Genomic DNA, 20,909 nt, shown 5'->3' on the forward strand with positions numbered 1-20,909 from the left:
AGAGGAAGGTACCAGAAACTAAACAAATGTCAGCCTCCTTCTTTCCTCCAAAGCTGTGCTAGTCCTCAAGCTCCTGAAAACAAGAGGAAAATGCATATTTTCTCCTTTTCTTATTTTTTTCCTTAGCGGTCATGATCAGATCTCTAAACACACGTACAATTTGCTGGGCTTAAATCTAGGATCCTCTCTTTTCCACTTTCCAAGACTAGAATTTTTTTTTAAAGAATTTTCCTGACCTCTTTCTTAGGGATAATTTTGTTGGAGAACTAGGAGTTGAACCTGAAGAGATTAATACAATGAATCACTGATTCTAGTAAACACATTTTAAATTTCCTCAAGGTAGGATATATATTCTGATGTATGGCTCACAGTTGTGTATTTAATGATGGTTGCTATGATCGTCAGTGATTTCACGAAACAACAGAATTTCATTCCCCTGGTATCTTCTTGAAACCATCAGTGTCCATAGAGTGCAGAAAAACAAAAATCTAAACAAAGAGCACAGGTAGTAGAAAGTGATATTCGGAGAGATGAGAAAGGAGTGTCCTCTTCTATAAGAGTAGCGAGAGAATGTTTGTCACTAATTGGAATTAAACTTCAAAGACTGACTGTTTTTGACCCAATAAGGCTATACAATAAAATACCCTTAAAACTTAGTGGATGGAATCAGTGAGCATTTTTATTTCTCTCAAGTCTATAAGTTAGCTAGAATGTTATAATCTTAGCTTAGCTTGATCTTAGGCCCATGGAAAGTTTACTTGTCAAAGGACAAGTATTGGATAATTTCACTCCGGATGAGCTACAATAACACGTTTGAGGATATCATGATTTGTGTAGGGAGCTCTAAGATGGCCAGAGTTGCATTAATGAGACCCTTCTCACACACACATGTACAGACACACACACATCACCACCACTACCACCATAGACAACAACAACAAAAAGAGGGCGAAAAAGAATAAGCAAGAGGCAAAATAGACCAAAATATGTCAGTAATGAAGCCAATGTGCCATAAGTAGAAGTAAAGAATTAGTGAGACTTAGTGCAGTCTATTATGGATATGCTTATAGCTTTGGTTGCTGTTGGAGAGATCGTGCATCAAGAATGGCATCATTCCAACTCTGTGCATTTATATTGAGCCTTCTTTTTACAACAATTACGACATGGGGCCATTGCTTGAAGCAAAGATACAACCTCTTGTCTCAAGAACTATACATTCTCTACCTACCCCAAGAAGCTCCAAGGACTTATTCATGGAACCCCAAGTGACTACCAAATGGAGTTGGGAAACAACTTCATGGCATTTGTGGCACCAGCAAAAACCACAGTCCCTTTTCAGCTCCTGGGCAAGGATAATAATGAATTCATCATTTTCTGCCTTCCTCATTCTTTTCTTTGGATCAGATACTATCTTTAATTCTTTTAATCATTCGCATCAGAAGTCTTCCTGAGCTTCCTTTACATCTGTTACCTACTAACTCAAGATAATTTTTTACTGCCATAATTTTAGTTTTGAAAATACTGTAATCTTAAAGAATCCAGGTATTCTATTCCAAGGCTCTTCTTCCTCCCAGGGAACCCACCCCACCCCCATTTTATCATATTCTACTTTCATGGTGAGAATTTGTACCCAAGGACTGTTTTCCAATGGAGGCAGGGTATTGTCAATAAAGCAAAGAAAGAATAAATGCACTGCTTTTATTTGAATAAGGTTTAGGAATGAAAACAGACCAATAGAAAATGGAGCAAATACAAAATGTTTGCTATTAGAAGTGAATTGAAGAGGATTCTTTTTTTTTTTTTTTAGAAAATATATTTTTACTTGGGTATTTATTTCATTTACATTTCCAATGCTATCCCAAAAGTCCCCCACCCACCCACTCCCACTTCTTGGCCCTGTTGTTCCCCTGTACTGAGGCATATAAAGTTTGCACGACCAATGGGCCTCTTTCCACTGATGGCCGACTAGGCCTTTAATCCCAGCACTTCGGAGGCAGAGACAGGGGGATTTCTGAGTTCCAGGCCACCCTGGTCTACAGAGTGAGTTCCAGGACAGCCACGGCTATACAGAGAAACCCTGTTTCGAAAAAACCAAAAAAAAAAAACAAAAATAAAATAAGTAAACAAATAAATATTGAAGTGGATTCTTAAAACAATATGTGTTTAGAATAGCAAGAATTGGAAGAGAAAATTAGTTTATGATGACCTAGTCTAAGTTGAGAAGTACAGGCAAGCCTTCACAGGCAAACTATATTTTTTTAGTCGTTTGGTAGACTACCACAACGAATCCAGCCAAGCAATGTTTGTTCATGCATTTTCACATATGAAAGACTGGTATCTGGCATAATAACAACAGTTTGGAATCGTGGGACATTCTCACCCTGGCAAAGTTACCTTCACTAACAATGGCACTGTTTCTCATGTTAAATTCTTTCCAAGGTCAACAGCACTCACTGCTACAGATGAATTTCAAAAGGGGTACATGAATAGTTTCCAAATTTTACCCTAATAATGGCTCCAATGCTTTCTGATCTGTAATATTGCTTGATAATTAGCCACCTTTGAGCTCTGAGTCACACTGAGGGTACCCACAGCACTGAGACTTTTTCTTTTGAAAACAAACGAGAAATCAATTTCAGCCAATTCAGTAGTTCCATTTTATGAAGTTAAGGTGCTCAATGTAAATTAATGTTTTACATGTATGCCTTTGATCAATAGGTGTAATTATTGATTGGAATCACACAAAGCAGAAAGCAAAGCAATCATTCCTGACACTGTAGGCTTTATGCCATGCAGATAAATCCTCAATACGAATGCCCTGAGCTGGATCTTTGTGTGCCCCCCCCCCAGTGTTATAAGTAAATTCTTGAAAAGGAGGTAAACACATTCTGCCTCCTTCCCTTTGAAAACCGCCTCCAGATTTTTAAGACAAAAGGACACCACAGGCAAGGAAAACAGTATTGAGGAAGGAGACAATAGAACACATTAAACACAAAGCAGAGAATGAGGTCACGGGAAGAGGAATGGAAGGATGCAAGAAGAGGTTGGGGAAATGTCGGAGAAGGGAAGCAGAGACTCAGAAGAAAAATCAAAACCAAAACAACAATGATAATAGTTACCATTACCATAAAGCTATTTTTTGACCAAAAAAAATATTAAATAACGAATCCACAGAACAGAGTAAAGGTGGCAGATACTGACTGGTCATATGTCCAGAAAGATGACTAATATATTTCCTACGCTTAATAATCATACCTTTGGTAAAAAGTGTAAACTATATTTAAAAAAAAAAAAACAGCACATTGCCTTTATGGAAATCTAGTCTGATTTCATTATTGACATGACACTGAAGTCTGCTCTCCAATTAAGAAAAAATTTCCGGACACTCGCCAGCTACCCACAACACCCGGCACAGGATCTTAAGACTTCTGGTGAGTGGAACACAGCTTCTGCTCCAATCCAATTGCGCGCGGGACCTGAGACTGCATTAGATAGGGAAGCAGAAACCGGCCTGAGTAGGGCCACAGGCCTCATCCAGCTGCATCAGCACCGGGGTAGCTAGAGCGCAGGATCGGCTGACACCCGCCAGCTACCCACGACCCCCGCCACAGGATTTTGAGACTGCTGGTGAGTGGAACACAGCTTCTGCTCCAGTCCAATCACGCAGGACCTGAGACTGCTCTGGTTGGGGAGAGAGAAATCCGGCCTACATAGGGCCACAAGCCTCTTCCGGTCAGAAAAGCACCGGAGTAGCGAGGGCGCAGGGTCGGCTGACACTCGCCAGCTACCCACAACACCCACCACAGGATCTTAAGACTTCTGGTGAGTGGAACACAGCTTCTGCTCCAATCCAATTGCGCGAGGGACCTGAGACTGCATTAGTTAGGGAAGCAGAAAACCGGCCTGAGTAGGACCACAGGCCTCTTCCGGCTGGACCAGCACCGGGGTACCGCCAGCTACCCACGACCCCCGCCACAGGATTTTGAGACTGCTGGTGAGTGGAACACAGCTTCTGCTCCAATCTTTAAACAGTGACAACGACAACTAACCCCAGAGATTACCAGATGGCGAAAGGTAAACGTAATAATCTTACTAACAGAAACCAAGACCACTCACCATCATCAGAACCCAGCACTCCCACTTCGCCCAGTCCAGGGCACCCCAACACACCAGAAAAGCTAGACACGGATCTAAAAGCATATCTCCTGATGATGGTAGAGGACTTCAAGAAGGACTTTAATAACACACTTAAAGAAATACAAAGGAACACTGGTAAACAGGTAGAAGACAATAAAGAGGAACCACAAAAATCCCTTAAAGAATTGCAGGAGAACACTGCTAAAGAGTTACAAATCCTTAAAGAAAAACAGGATAACCTAATCAAACAGGTAGAAGTCCTTAATGAAAAACAGGAAAACACATCCAAACAGATGATGGAAATGAACAAAACTATACTAGACCTAAAAAGGGAAGTAGACACAATAAAGAAAACCCAAAATGAGGCAACACTGGAGATAGAAACCCTAGGAAAGAAATCTGGAACCATAGATACCAGCATCAGCAACAGAATACAAGAGATGGAAGAGAGAATCTCAGGTGCAGAAGATTCCATAGAGAACATCGGCACAACAATCAAGGAAAATGTAAAATGCAAAAAGATCCTAACTCAAAACATCCAAGAAATACAGGACACAATGAGAAGACCAAACCTACGGATAATAGGAGTGGATGAGAATGAAGATTTTCAACTCAAAGGACCAGCAAACATCTTCAACAAAATTATAGAAGAAAACTTCCCAAATCTAAAGAACGAGATGCCCATGAACATACAAGAAGCCTACAGAACTCCAAATAGACTGGACCAGAAAAGAAATACCTCCCGACACATAATAATCAGAACAACAAATGCTCTAAATAAAGATAGAATACTAAAAGCAGTAAGAGAAAAAGGCCAAGTAACATATAAAGGCAAGCCTATCAGAATTACACCAGATTTATCACCAGAGACTATGAAAGCCAGAAGATCCTGGACGGATGTTATACAGACACTAAAAGAACACAAATTCCAGCCCAGGCTACTATACCCAGCCAAACTCTCAATTAACATAGATGGAGAAACCAAAGTATTCCACGACAAAACCAAATTCACACATTATCTCTCCACGAATCCAGCCCTTCAAAGGATAATAACAGAAAAAAAAAACAATACAAGGACAGGAACCACGCCCTAGAAACAACAAGAAGGTAATCCCTCAACAAACCTAAAAGAAGACAGCCACAAGAACAGAATGCCAACTTTAACAACAAAAATAACAGGAAACAACAATTACATTTCCTTAATATCTCTTAATATCAATGGACTCAACTCCCCGATAAAAAGACATAGACTAACAAACTGGCTACACAAACAAGACCCAACATTTAGCTGCTTACAGGAAACTCATCTCAGAGAAAAAGATAGACACTACCTCAGAATGAAAGCCTGGAAAACAATTTTCCATGCAAATGGTATGAAGAAACAAGCTGGAGTAACCATTCTAATATCTGATAAGATTGACTTCCAACCCAAAGTCATTAAAAAAGACAGGGAGGGACACTTCATACTCATCAAAGGTAAAATCCTCCAAGAGGAACTATCAATCCTGAATATCTATGCTCCAAATACAAAGGCAGCCACATTCATTAAAGAAACTTTAGTAAATCTCAAAGCACACATTGCACCTCATACAATAATAGTGGGAGACTTCAACACACCACTTTCACCAATGGACAGATCATGGAAACAGAAACTAAACAGGGACACAGAGAAACTAAGAGAAATTATGAATCAAATGGATCTGGCAGATATCTACAGAACATTCTATCCTAAAACAAAAGGATATACCTTCTTCTCAGCACCTCATGGTACCTTCTCCAAAATTGACCACATAATTGGTCACAAAACAGGCCTCAACAGATACAAAAATATTGAAATTGTCCCATGCATCCTATCAGATCACCATGGACTAAGGCTGATCTTCAATAACAAAATAAATAATAGAAAGCCAACATTCACGTGGAAACTGAACAACACTCTTCTCAATGATACCTTGGTCAAGGAAGGAATAAAGAAAGAAATTAAGGACTTTTTAGAGTTCAATGAAAATGAAGCCACAACATACCCAAACTCATGGGACGCAATGAAAGCATTTCTAAGAGGAAAACTCATAGCTCTGAGTGCCTCCAAAAGGAAACTAGAGAGAGCACACATTAGCAGCTTGACAACACACCTAAAAGCACTAGAACAAAAGGAAGCAAATTCACCCAAGAGGAGTAGACAGCAGGAAATAATCAAACTCAGGGGCGAAATCAACCAAGTGGAAACAAGAAAAACTATTCAAAGAATCAACCAATCAAGGAGCTGGTTCTTTGAGAAAATCAACAAGATAGATAAACCCTTAGCCAGACTCACTAGAGGGCACAGGGAAAGCATCCTAATTAACAAAATCAGAAATGAAAAAGGAGACATAACAACAGATCCTGAAGACATCCAAAACACCATCAGATCCTTCTACCAAAGGCTATACTCAACAAAACTGGAGAACCTGGATGAAATGGAGAAGTTCCTAGACAGATACCAGGTACCAAAGTTGAATCAAGATCAGGTTAATGATCTAAACAGCCCTATATCCCCCAAAGAAATTGAAGCAGTCATTAATAGTCTCCCAACTAAAAAAAGCCCAGGACCAGATGGGTTTAGTGCAGAGTTCTATCAGACCTTCAAAGAAGATCTAATCCCAGTTCTTCACAAACTATTCCACAAAATAGAAACAGAAGGTACTCTACCCAACTCATTCTATGAAGCCACAATTACTCTGATACCTAAACCACAAAAAGACCCAACAAAGATAGAAAACTTCAGACCAATATCCCTTATGAATATTGATGCAAAAATCCTCAATAAAGTTCTTGCTAACCGAATCCAAGAACACATCAAAACAATCATCCATCCTGACCAAGTAGGTTTCATCCCAGGGATGCAGGGATGGTTCAATATACGGAAATCCATCAACGTAATCCAGTATATAAACAAACTCAAAGACAAAAACCACATGGTCATCTCGTTAGATGCGGAAAAACATTTGACAAGATCCAACACCCATTCATGATAAAAGTCTTGGAAAGATGAGGAATTCAAGGCCCATACCTAAACATGATAAAAGCAATCTACAGCAAACCAGTAGCCAACATCAAAGTAAATGGTGAGAAGCTTGAAGCAATCCCTCTAAAATCAGGGACTAGACAAGGCTGTCCACTTTCTCCATGCCTATTCAACATTGTACTTGAAGTCCTAGCCAGAGCAATTCGACAACAAAAGGAGATCAAAGGGATACAAATTGGAAAAGATCAAGTCAAAATATCACTCTTTGCAGATGATATGATAGTATATATAAGTGACCCTAAAAATTCCACCAGAGAACTCCTAAGCCTGATAAACAGCTTCGGTGAAGTAGCTGGATATAAAATTAACTCAAACAAATCAATGGCCTTTCTCTACACAAAGAATAAACAGGCTGAGAAAGAAATTAGGGAAACAACACCCTTCTCAATAGTCACAAATAATATAAAATATCTTGGCGTGACTCTAACTAAGGAAGTGAAAGATCTGTATAATAAAAACTTCAAGTCTCTGAAGAAAGAAATTATAGAAGATCTCAGAAGATGGAAAGATCTCCCATGCTCATGGATTGGCAGGATCAACATTGTAAAAATGGCTATCTTGCCAAAAGCAATCTACAGATTCAATGCAATCCCCATCAAAATTCCAAATCAATTCTTCAACGAATTAGAAAGTGCAATCTGCAAATTCATCTGGAATAACAAAAAACCTAGGATAGCAAAAACTCTTCTCAAGGATAAAAGAACCTCTGGTGGAATCACCATGCCGGACCTAAAGCTCTACTACAGAGCAATTGTGATAAAAACTGCATGGTACTGGTATAGTGACAGACAAATAGACCAATGGAATAGAATTGAAGACCCAGAAATGAACCCACACACCTACGGTCACTTGATCTTCGACAAGGGAGCTAAAAACATCCAGTGGAAGAAAGACAGCATTTTCAACAAATGGTGCTGGCACAACTGGTTGTTAACATGTAGAAGAATGCGAATCGATCCATTCCTATCTCCTTATACTAAGGTCAAGTCTAAGTGGATCAAGGAACTTCACATAAAACCAGAGACACTGAAACTTATAGAGGAGAAAGTGGGGAAAAGCCTTGAAGATATGGGCACAGGGGAAAAATTCCTGAATAGAACAGTAATGGCTTGTGCTGTAAGATCGAGAATTGACAAGTGGGACCTCATGAAACTGCAAAGCTTCTGCAAGGCTAAAGACACCATCAATAAGACAAAAAAACCACCAACAGATTGGGAAAGGATCTTCACCTACCCTAAATCAGATAAGGGACTAATATCCAATATATATATAAAGAACTCAAGAAGGTGGACTCCAGAAAGTCAAATAACCCCATTAAAAAATGGGGCTCAGAACTGAACAAAGAACTCTCACCTGAGGAATACCGAATGGCAGAGAAGCACCTGAAAAAATCTTCAACATCCTTAATCATCAGGGAAATGCAAATCAAAACAACCCTGAGATTCCACCTCACACCAGTCAGAATGGCTAAGATCAAAAATTCAGGTGACAGCAGATGCTGGCGAGGATATGGAGAAAGAGGAACACTCCTCCATTGTTGGTGGAATTGCAAGCTTGTACAACCACTCTGGAAATCAGTCTGGCGGTTCCTCAGAAAATTGGACATAGTACTACCGGAGGATCCAGCAATACCTCTCCTGGGCATATATCCAGAAGATGTCCCAACCGGTAAAAAGGACACATGCTCCACTATGTTCATAGCAGCCCTATTTATAATAGCCAGAAGCTGGAAAGAACCCAGATGTCCCTCAACAGAGGAATGGATACAGAAATTATGGTACATTTACACAATGGAGTACTACTCAGCTATTAAAAAGAATGAATTTATGAAATTCCTAGCCAAATGGATGGACCTGGAGGGCATCATCTTGAGTGAAGTAACACAATCACAAAAGAACTCACTCAATATGTATTCACTGATAAGTGGATATTAGCCCAAAACTTAGGATACCCAAGATATAAGATACAATCTGCTAAACGCATGAAACTCAAGAAGAATGAAGACCAAAGTGTGGACACTGTGCACCTTCTTAGAATTGGGAACAAAACACCCAGGGAAGGAGTTACAGAGACAAAGTTCGTAGCTGTGATGAAAGGATGGACCATTTAGAGACTGCCGTATCCAGGGATCCATCCCATAAGCAGCTTCTAAATGCTGACACCATTGCATACACTAGCAAGATTTTGCTGAAAGGACCCAAATATAGCTGTCTCTTGTGAGACGATGCTAGGGCCTAGCAAACACAGGAGTGGATGTTCACAGTCAGCTATTGGATGTATCACAGGGCTCCCAATGGAGAAGCTAGAGAAAGTACCCAAGGAGCTAAAGGGATCTGCAACCCTATTGTTGGAACAACATGATGTACTAACCAGAACCCTGGAGCTCTTGTCTCTAGCTGCATATGTATTGAAAGATGACCTAGTCGGCCATCAATGGAAAGAGAGGCCCATTGGACTTGCAAACTTTATATGCCCCAATATAGGGGAATGCCAGGGCCAAAAGAATGGGAATGGGTGGGTAGGGAAGTGGGGGGCACTATGGGGGACTTTTGGGATAGCATTGGAAATGTAACTGAGGAAAATATGTAATAAAAATATTAAAAATTAAAAAAAATCGTACCCAAAGGAAAAAAAAAGAAAAAATTTCCATGAATTTGTTCTGGCAACCAAAATTGTTATTATTTGTCATTAAATCAAAGATACCCAAAGACTGTCTCCTCTTAAGGACCAAGATGCATTCTTAGTCCCAGACCAGTTTTCTGTGCTTCAGTGAGCACTTGCAAAGAATCAGTGAATAGTTACTTACTTATATTCTAAGCACTGGACTGAGAATGTCCCAAGTATTACCTTACAGAAGTTCCCCCAAAGCTCTGTGAAACAAGTGATAGGACACTTGTACTGATTCAGAACCCACTGACTTTAGGATTTGCTATCAACTAAACAAAACCTATACTAGTGGTACACACAGATTTTAAGATATAGATACATGTCAAATTGGAAGTTTTCACATGTTAATAACAAGAAAATAGAGAAACCCCCATTTTGCAAGGGAGAAGACTGAAGCCTATCATAGCTAAAACACTAATCTAAGGTCACAAAACAAGTTAGTGGTGATAAAAGCTCAATGTCTTATTCTAGTGCTTATAGCCACTTTCTGTTGTCACAGGCCTCAGATGTCTTGCTTCTCCCTGCTCCAGATGCCACTTTCTATTACATTTCATGGGGTTCTTCTCATCTCAAGAGTCCAGCTGCAAGGGATGATTTGAACTAACAACTGATGGTCATGTCAGGAGATAAAATAGACTGAAGTCCAATAATCCAGGATCACTGGTTTCAAGAAGGAAGACCTAATACATGCTACAGTCTCTCCATCCATTAGCAAATCCACTGTGATGTGAAAGCATCCATGGGTATTGATGAGAGAAATGAGAGCCCTAGTCATACCCAGTAAAACTCTGCTGGTTGGTTAAAAGTGGGGCAAAGAGTGCTCCATCTGCCTTGGTCATCTCCCCACCACCACTTACTTGACATGATCATGGAGTAGCCACAAAAATAATAGTAAGTATACACCCAGATCAGTACTACATATCGATGTATAGGGTTCTCAGATAAAACACAAGACTAGAGAGTAAGATGGAAGAGAAAACCTTATACAGGAAATTCAAAGAGCTAAAAAGATGAGTACAAAAGTACAAAGACAGTAGTGGTCCAATTCAGAAGAGTTTGTTTATTATTTTGTAACAGGCTTTCATATGTCCCACTGTGGCCTTGAACTCACTACATAGTCAAGGGTGACCCTGAACTTCTCCTGTCTCTAGTGTCCTATTGATGGGATTGCAGGTATTTGCCACTGTACCCAGGTTATGCACTGCTACAAATTGAACCCAGTGTTTTGTACACAGTAAATTAGCGTTGTGCAAACTGAGTTACATCTTGCTTTAACAACAGGAAATATTTAAAAAAACAAAATTCTAAATCATTCATGGATTAAAGTATAAGCAAAATGGGACTTATAAAGTATTTAGGAGAGAGCTATAGCATAAAGCACTGATTCCAAAATTGTAGGAATGGGTTCTCTACTTCCTCAGTCATCAGGGGAAAACAAATCACAGCAGCAATGTAATGCAATTGCACATTCAATGAAATGTCTAAAATGAAACCCCCAGAAAACAGCAAATGCCAGTAGGAAGAAAATGAAAATCTAATAACTACTTAGAAAAAGTATCATGAGGTTCTACAAAAGAACACATATAGCCTATAATCCAGAGACTTTATTGTAATGCAATAGACAATGGAAATGCATGTACACATGCATGCATAGACATATGAACACAAGTAAAATAAAAATGAAATTTAAGTATACTACACTATTTCATTATACTTACATAAATGTTCAAAATAAGAAAATACCAATCTGTACATTGCTACAATTCAAGGTAGTGGTCACTCCAGACAAAGGGGATGAGGACAACTGAAGGAGCAGGAGGGAGGGGAACTCTGTTCTTTGATAAGAGTGCTGAGTACACAAACATGGTAACATTGTGAAAAATTGTTGAAATGTATCCTTTTGTTTTAACATCTTGTTATAAATTCTATGAATTAGTAAAAGTTTTAGAAAATGATATGGCATCCTCACTTGGGTCCTTTGGCTTGTTAGCTTTCTTGAGTTCTGTGGATTATATCTTGGGAATTCTGTACTTTTTCAGCTAATATCTACTTATAAATGAGTATATACCATGCGTATCCTTTTGGATCTGCATTACCTCACTTAGGATGATATTTTCTAGTTCCATCCATTTTCCTGCAAAACTCAGGATGTCCTAGTTTTTAATAGCTGAATAGTATTCCAGTGTGTAAATGAACCACATTTTCTGTGTCCATTCTTCTATTTGGGGACATCTAGGTTGTTTCCAGCCTCTGGTTATCACAAATAAGGCTGCTATGAACATAGTGGAACATGTGCCTCTCTGGAATGGTGGGGTGTATATGCCCAAGAGTGGTATAGCTGGGTCTTCAGGTAGATCTATGTCCAATTTTCTGAGGAACCTCCATATTGATTTCCAGAGTGGTTGTACCAGTTTGCAATCCCACCAGCAATGAAAGAGTGCTCCTCTTCCTGCACATCTTTACCACCATGTGCTGTCACCTAAGTTTTTGATCTTAGCCATTCTGATTGTATAAGGTGGAATCTCAGAGTTATTTTGATTTGCATTTCTCTGGTGGCAACAGACTTTGAACATTTCTTTAAGTGCTTCTCAGCCATTTGAGATTACTCTGTTGGGAATTCTCTATATAGTTCTATACCACATTTTTTGATTGGGTTGTTTGGTTTCTTGGTGGTTAGGGAAAAGAAAGCAATCACAGGAGGGGGGAGGAAAAGAGGGAGGACCTGGGTGGGAAAGGCCACAGGGAGGGGAATAGGGGAATATGATCAGCTATTGGGGTGTGGGAGGAGGGAACAGGACTGAAGCCCTGAGGGCCAGGAGAAAGAATCAAAACAGGCAGCCTTGGAAGGTAGGAAATGGCAGGACCCTCTAGAATGCAGAGACCTGGGAGGTGAATGAGACTCTCAGGACTCAAAGGGAGGGACCTTAGATGAAATGCCATACAGTGGGGAGAGAGAACTTGAAGAGTCCACCTCCAGTAGAAAGACAAGGCATCAAGGGGAGGAATGTGGTTGCCATCCCACAGTCAAAAACTCTGACTGAGAATTATTCCTGTCTGCAAGAACTGCAGGAACAAAAATGGAGAAAAGCCTGAGGGAAAGGAGTTCCAGTGACCTGCCCAAATTGGGATCCAGCTCAGGGGGAGGCCCCAAAGTCTGATTCTATGGTGTGCTCACAGAGAGAGGCCAAGCATGACTGCCCTCAGAAAGGCCCACCAAGCAGCTGAAAGAGTCAGATGTAGATATTTACACCCAACCAATGGACAGAAGCTACTGACCCCTGTGGTTGAATTAGATAAAAGCTGGAAGTAGCTGAGGAGGAAGGCAACCCTATAAAAAGACCAACAGTCTCAATTAACCTGAACCCCTGAGATCTCTCAGACATTGAGCCACCAACCAGGCATCATATACCAGCTGATATGAGGCCCCCAACACATACACAACAGAGGACTGCCAGGTCTGGGTTCAGTCAGAGAAGATGCACCTAACCCTCGAGAGACTTGAGATCCCAGGGAGTGAGGAGGAGGTCTGGTGGGATGGGGGTGGAGTGGGGGATATCCCCTTGGAGAATGGGTGGGGGAAGGGAGATGTATGAGATATGGAACAGTCAGAGGGTGGACCAAGAGGGGTATAAAGTCTGGACTGTAAAAAAAGATTATAGAACAAATTTAAAAAATGGTATGGCTCAGTGATTAAGAGCAATGGCTGCCAAGTCTGATGACCTGAAATCTTCAGAATTCATATGGTGGAAGAAGAGTGATTTTCCCAACTTCTCCTCTGGTCTGTACATGTGTGTTATGGTATATGCATATATAAACACACAATACAGAAAAAGTAAACATATTTTAAATTAAAGATGGCCAAACAGTACTCAGAAATAAACTGTATCATAATCAGTAAAGCTGAAAGAACAGCTATCATCAACTCTAGGAGGTTAAAAAAAAAAGACAGTAAGCCAGGCGGTGGTGGCGCACGCCTTTAATCCCAGCACTTGGGAGGTAGAGGCAGGCGGATTTCTGAGTTCGAGGCCATCCTGGTCTACAAAGTGAGTTCCAGGACAGCCAGGGCTATACATGGAAACCCTGTCTCGAAAAACCAAAAAAAAAAAAAAAAAAAAAAAAAAGACAGTAAAATGAACTTAATAGAGTTAAGACTGAAAAATAAGTAGATAACCCATGTTAAAATCTACAACATGCAGCTTTGTAGACAGGAGCATGGGGAAGCACTGGGAGGAGTTGAGTGAAGGGAAGACATACTCAAAATCTATTGTAGGAAAATTAAATTAAAAAATAATAAGCAAATCTCTGTCTCTGACTCTGTTCCCTGCCATTGGATCCCCTTTCCCTATCTGGACTGCCTGGTTGGGCCTCAGTAGGAGAGAATGTACCTAGTCCTGCTGGGACTGAATGTCCCAGGGTGGGGTGATATCCAAGGGAGGCTTCCCCTTCTCTGAGGAGATGGGAAGGGGGCAATAGACAGAGAGATTTGCAAAGGTGGGACTGGGAAGAGAGGAAGGGGGCTATGATTGGGATGTAACGGGAATAAAAAATAAATTATGGGAAAAAATTAGGCAAATCTCAAAATAATAATTAAAAGGTTAGCATTCTTGAATAATTTAAAACAAACATTGACAAGTATGACCACTTTTATATGAGAGAAAGCAAAATAAGTGTTATCAAGGGCATGAATAGAGCATAATAGGCGATCCAAGAAGAGCCGCTAAATACAAGAGAACACCAGAGACAAAACAATGACAATCAACTTGAAAGACTAGGGGAAAAAATGCCCCATTAAAGAAAGGTGAGAATTACCAAAATTGATCCAAGAGTAAACATGGGATCTTTAATGTACCAAAAACAGTAAAAGAAACTTTAATAATATTCAGATTGGTCAAATTCCTAGAAATAATATCATATTTGTTGGCACATGCTACCAAAGCTTCATGAAGTCAGTGTTTACAAGCGACTGATAAGAAAATGCCTGAAAATATGCCATAAAACTAATACCATAATAATTGCTTAGAAACAGATTCTGGCTCGTTCCATAAAAATTGGCACAAATTTATAATGGCTCAGTATCCCTGTAAATATATCCACATCAGAAAAAGCTGTCCATACTTTCACTGAAAGTACTGATGGGGATGAAAGACCTTGAAATTTGAGCTGATGATGAAAATTTCTGCAATGAATAACATTATACGGAGTCCTTATTTCCAATATTTCCAAATGTGATATAATCCACAAATTAATTCTTTCTATGTATTACTGGTCATAAAAAGAAGTCATACCAGAGTGGAGTTGGGTTCAGTTTCAATCTAAGAAATAAAACAAAAGGAAACAACATGTAAAGGGATAGACATGAACAGGAAAGTCTATAAAGTGCACACTGAAGCTATGTAGCAACCTATACAGGAATTAGCAGAAGCAACGAGACAATCCTGGGTGAGATCCTTCCCCAGTACCTTCAGAGTGAGGATCTCCCTGTCTGCAACATGATTTCACACTTTCGTTTTCTAGAACAGAGACAGTAAATGTCTCTTGTCCGAAGCACTCAGTTGGAGATATTTTCTAATGAAAGTCCAAGGAAACCAATGCAATCGCTTAAGAAAATAGAATTGGGATATTTTAAATGGCAATGGAAGTTTGATCTAGTGTTTTCATATTATATTTTTCTGAGTAACTAATCATTGAGAGTGTAGAACACTTGTAAGGAGAGACAGCTTAAGTAGAGACCAGAAACTAAGGTCTGTACATAATAGTGTGCTAGGTTAAAGGGATGTTTATACAAGCCATACCTACTTAGGCAATTTTCCTTCCCATGGATAATTTGCTTTTGCAATCTGCTGCTTCTCTGGTTGTCACATGATGTATAGTCTCTCCCTTCTGGGATCTTTTTATGTTTACTTACGAGCTCTCTTGGGGATGGAGGGTGAGTCATCAGAGAGAAGTAGCTTTTCCACTGCTAAACTCCAAGGTCTGGCATCACAAAACACCCCCATGTTGCTTTACTGCAGCTTGGCTTTTTTTTTTTAATGGCAGCAGACTACCCTGGGTATTAAGTAAGAACTTTGAAGATATGGCATCTGAAACATGTTAGGATAGTCATCCTCCTCTCCTAAAGGAGCTAGAGGCAGGCCCCCTTCTCTGTCAACCACAAACCCAGGAATCTATGATCTTGATTCAGCCAGATGCTGCTATCTTAAGAGTTAGGACTGAGGTCACAGAGCTATGACCAGAAGGCTGCCCTCTAACTCTTCTAACCTGCCTGGCAGTTAAAATTTCAGGGTTCTTTCTCCAGGGCTTGAAATTGGCTCCATTTGCTTACTTAAGATGAAAATCATGGAATTTAGGAGTTCATGGGGTTAGTATGTTAATTTGCCACATAGACCGTTGACAATCTCTCACTTTTCTTCTGTGCTTTCCTGTGTCTAGTCTTCTGTCAGTATACCCAAATCACCAACAAAATAGCCTCTCTAAGCAAAAATACTCTGATGTTCATAAGTGATAAACAGCTGAGAAAGGAGAAAGTCTATGTCTGCATATGTTTTAAAACTTTGTCACCCATATGTTTTTAATTTTCTTTTGTTTTTAATTTCCCCAGTGGATCTTTGCAGAAGTTAGGTAACCATAATTGCAAGCCAAAAGAAAAGCCCTCCCCACAGAATAATTGGCAAGATTTTCAGTCACAATCATCTTGACCAAATATCTAATCATCACATGGAAGCATGCCCATGGCATTTGCAAACAATTTTCCAAGAATTCAAAGATCTTCCAAGGTCTTCTTTTTAAGAAGGCTGCCAAATGAAAACAGTAAAATGGGAAAACTGGGGCAAATTTACCTTTGTCACCACATCTTCTGGGGCTCTTTGGAAAGTAATGTAAGCTTCACACATGGTCTGACCTACTGATTTCAGCATTCAGCCGATATCTTTTTAAGAGCCTGCTGCAATGATGTCAGGAAAACATAAGGTAAGAGGTCACAGCCTCCATTTCTTCAGTCACAATTTAAACTAGTAACTAGTCACAGACAAGAACACTTTTGTGAAAGCCTCCAAAGTTGAGAACAAAACTAATAGAGTCACATGGACCAAAAGACTGAATAAAACCGAGATTCGAAAAGTTAAGAGAAAATGGTCTTACTTTGACTTTGACTGTCTCACCCTTCCCTTTCTATCTAGTTATCAAAGTGTTCGAAAAGATTGCCCAGACCCCATGGTAAAAGAAGACCAAAGATGGACTCTGAACATCCCTAGGACTCCAGGACACTTTCCAGAATGCCCATAGCAACCTTGCCCAATCAGGAACATTGAGGGTTCAGAATGGGAAGGCCATCCTCCCTGCTGTCAACTAGTAGAGATCCCAACAAATAGTACACCAGATACTGGTAATAGTTTTATGGCCCAAATTTGATATGCCAAACCATAGTAGCACCTGATCAGACACCGAAGTCATCGGCAAAGCTTACCTGAGAAGATAAGCAAGCCACTTTTAGAAAACTGGTGAGAAATGTAAAATGGCTGGAATCCTTTGGCAGACAACCATCACTTCAGTATTCGATGTAAGGCCCCACTCTAGCAGAGAACACCTATCTATATCTATTGATTTCTACAGAACACAGTATAGTGTCATAAGACCTAAAAATCCAAAGAGAAACTCTTCTCCACCTCAGAACATATTCTAAGGCTTTACTAAGATAGAAAGATACTGCCATGGAGTATTTTATCAGACCACCGGCATTAGACATAGCAGGAGTCCAAACGACAGCTGTGCTCATCCTCAGGGGCGGCACCAAGGCCCCAACCAGTCAAGAAGATACAAGCCACTGAAAATTTCTTGAGGGTAGCTTCTTGTCCCATCCATCTTGAGCAACAATTCTACATAATCTAGCAGCCCACTCTGCAGACATTCATTGGAGAACCCAAACAGAGGTACCAAGTGACCTAGGACATCACACCATTGTAAAAATATAAAAGCAATCCAAGTGTCCATCAGTGGATAAATGTATAAAGTAAATATGGTCTTTATAGACAATGAAATATTACTACTCTGTTTCTTAACCGACACCATACCATTGTGGCAACACAGATGAAGCTGGAGGGTATGGCTTTTAGTGACATAAGCCAAGCACAGAAAGACAAATGTGGCCTTATATCACTATGTAGACTCTCAAACAATCAAACTCATAAAATCATAACAAAACTGTGATTTTCAGAGATGAGGAGGCAAGGAAATGGAGAAATATTTTCAAAATTACAAAGCTACAAATGAACAAAGAAAAATGTTTCTGTAAAATCTAATGAATAGCATTTTAACAATAGATGATAATACTGCATTCCATATTTCAAGATTACTGACAGTAAATTTCAGGTGATTTTATATATATATATATATATATATATATATATATATATATATATATATATACACATCACCGTTTGCCCAATAACTGCTACTATGTTAGCATAAAGGTTTTTTTTTTTTTAATTTTAAAGGAAAAGAACTTACTGTATTTCAGGTATCATATTACACAGTGAGTGTATAAGTATACCAAAGATGGGCCTCAAGATGGCTAACATTAGAGAGAAACAATTACAATAACAATAAAAATAATATGTGATGCATTCTGCATTAGAGAGTCTCTCAAGGGGCTACAGAAAATACAATGGAGGGATATTTATTCTGTATTTTGGAGAGGGAATAGAATTAGGAAAGCTTCCCAGAGGCAATAAAGTGTCCAAGCAGACCAGAAGATGAGTCAGCAGACTGCAACCACTTCACACATTGGGACTGAACCAATTTGATTATAGTTGGAATGTCTGTGTAAAGTGAGAGAGAGAGATGATTTAGAAAAATAAGATTGGATAAGTGCTTTCTGAGACAGGTTAAGAAATTTAGGAATTATCTTTAAGCAATTGTATATCATTGAAGATTTCTGAGCATCAGAAAGGCATATGCAAGACTTATTCCTTAGACAAGGTGAGAGAGAGTGTTCTGGTAATTGCATAACTTAGGAGCAATAGGAAGGAAGTTCACAAGTCCAAGGCCAGACTGGGCTACTTAGTGGTTTAAAGGCAAGTCAGGAGTACATAGTGAAACTCTATATCAAAAGTCTGTTTTTTCTTTTATTCTTTAAGGCCACTATGGAATACAAATCAGAAAACTATTTGGAGGTCAGTAAAGAAAAAAAAAAAAAAAAACAAGTTAAAAGGTTATTCCTAGTAGCACAATAGAGAAATGATGGTAAATAGGGCAGCAACAGAGTAGAAAAAAATGAGTTATTAAAGAGAGATTTAGAAATTACAATGAACAAGACCCACTAATTGAAGATGCAATAGAAAATGAATGAATCTAATATATATGGCATAAAGAACTGGATGGTTGGCCATGCCATTTGCTTTCACTAAACAGAACACTCACATGAAGAGTACAATAGAAGATGAAATCATGGAAGGGTTAGAGAGAAGAAAAGATTACTTTTGCTAATTTTCACTATGTGATAGGGATAGTGGATCCACTTGAAGATATTCAGCCATTAATAATAAAGTCAGTAATAACCTTGGGCTGGAACATAATCTTGAAGTTACCATATAGAAGGTATGCATGGATCCATAAAATAACATCGTCAAATTTCACTCTGACGCTGTGATAAAGCACTGACCAATAGCAACATGGAGGAGAAATGAGTTTATTTTATCTTCTACTTTCAGGATGCAATCCATCATTGAGGAAGGGCAGAGCAGGGCAAGCCTAAGAAAGGAGCCTGAAAATAGGATCCATGGAATAACACTTATTTAATCACACTCTAGCTTTGCTTATAGGCCCATGCTTAGTTACCTTTCTTGTATATATAGCTCAGGACCACCTGCCTATTGATGAAGATGCTCACAGTGGCTGTGGACCATCCTACATCAATTAATAATTAAGACAAGCTCTCACAAACATTCCCACAGGGTGAGCTGAAATAAGCAATTTTTCAGGCACTGCTTTCTTCTCAGGTGGCTGTAAATTGTGACAACCATCACAAAGGGCAAGTAAAAATGTGTCCAACTCAAACTTGAAACATGCACTATTTAAAGTTTAACTGTAATAAATAGAACACATTGTGGAACCGAGAAACCAGGAAATAAAATACCATAGTGTTGCATAATTCACAATGTAGGAAAGGAGGGTCCTGAGCAAGAAGGAACAGTGTGCAATGCAGTGTGCTGCCAAGAAGACAGTCAAGATAGGTGCTAAGTAAGAGTTTGTTGGTTCAGATTTTTCAAAACCTACTTCAATAAGTGTTCTTTAACACTTCAACCTTTCTTCTAGCACACCTACCAGACATAGGGAGAAAGAAAGGTTAATAGGAAACAAGTTGTGAGCCTGTTTTGGAAGATTCCAATCATTGTTGTCAGGATATCAGTAGTCCTGTCCAAAACACCAGATATGAATCAGAGAGCTATAGCAGTCTAGTCCATTCAGCAAACACCAAACACTAATCAGCAATGGCCATTTGATCCAGAAGGAACCCAGAGGCCTAGCAAATCAGTTTGAGTCCGTGGAAGCAGCAAGAAGCCACCAGAATATCACGAGAAGTTCTTTGGCAAGTAACTCTATGAAGTCATGACTAGCAAAGATCAGCAACAAAGTGCTAAGAAAACCAATGCAAGAGCTTCATTACACTGTCTTTGGGATTATATTTAATTATTTTTAATGATCATGCATCTTTTCACATATCTGCTTCAGCAAAACATCCTCTCTCCTGTGCCTGTTTCAGCAAAACATGACATGACATAACTGAGTCCCCAAAAGAAACCAGAAATTTCTATTTCATGTGTCACTGTTTTCTCACTGTTAAAAATGTAGGAATTGAGGCCGACTATAAAGGAAGATAAAGGAGACAGGAACATTTTATCACTCCATCAACTGACACTCTAGTCCATATGATCCACTTGATTATTGTCAAACTTCCCCTACTATGGGAACTAAACTTCTCATTGCAAATACAATCAGAGCAATGGCCACTGCCACTACATAATCTGTCAGAGTCTAGCAATTCACT

Source organism: Mus caroli, unplaced genomic scaffold, assembly GCF_978045245.1.
Source record: "Mus caroli unplaced genomic scaffold, Mus_caroli_1 scaffold_5, whole genome shotgun sequence".
In the NCBI taxonomy this organism is placed as follows: Eukaryota; Metazoa; Chordata; class Mammalia; order Rodentia; family Muridae; genus Mus; species Mus caroli.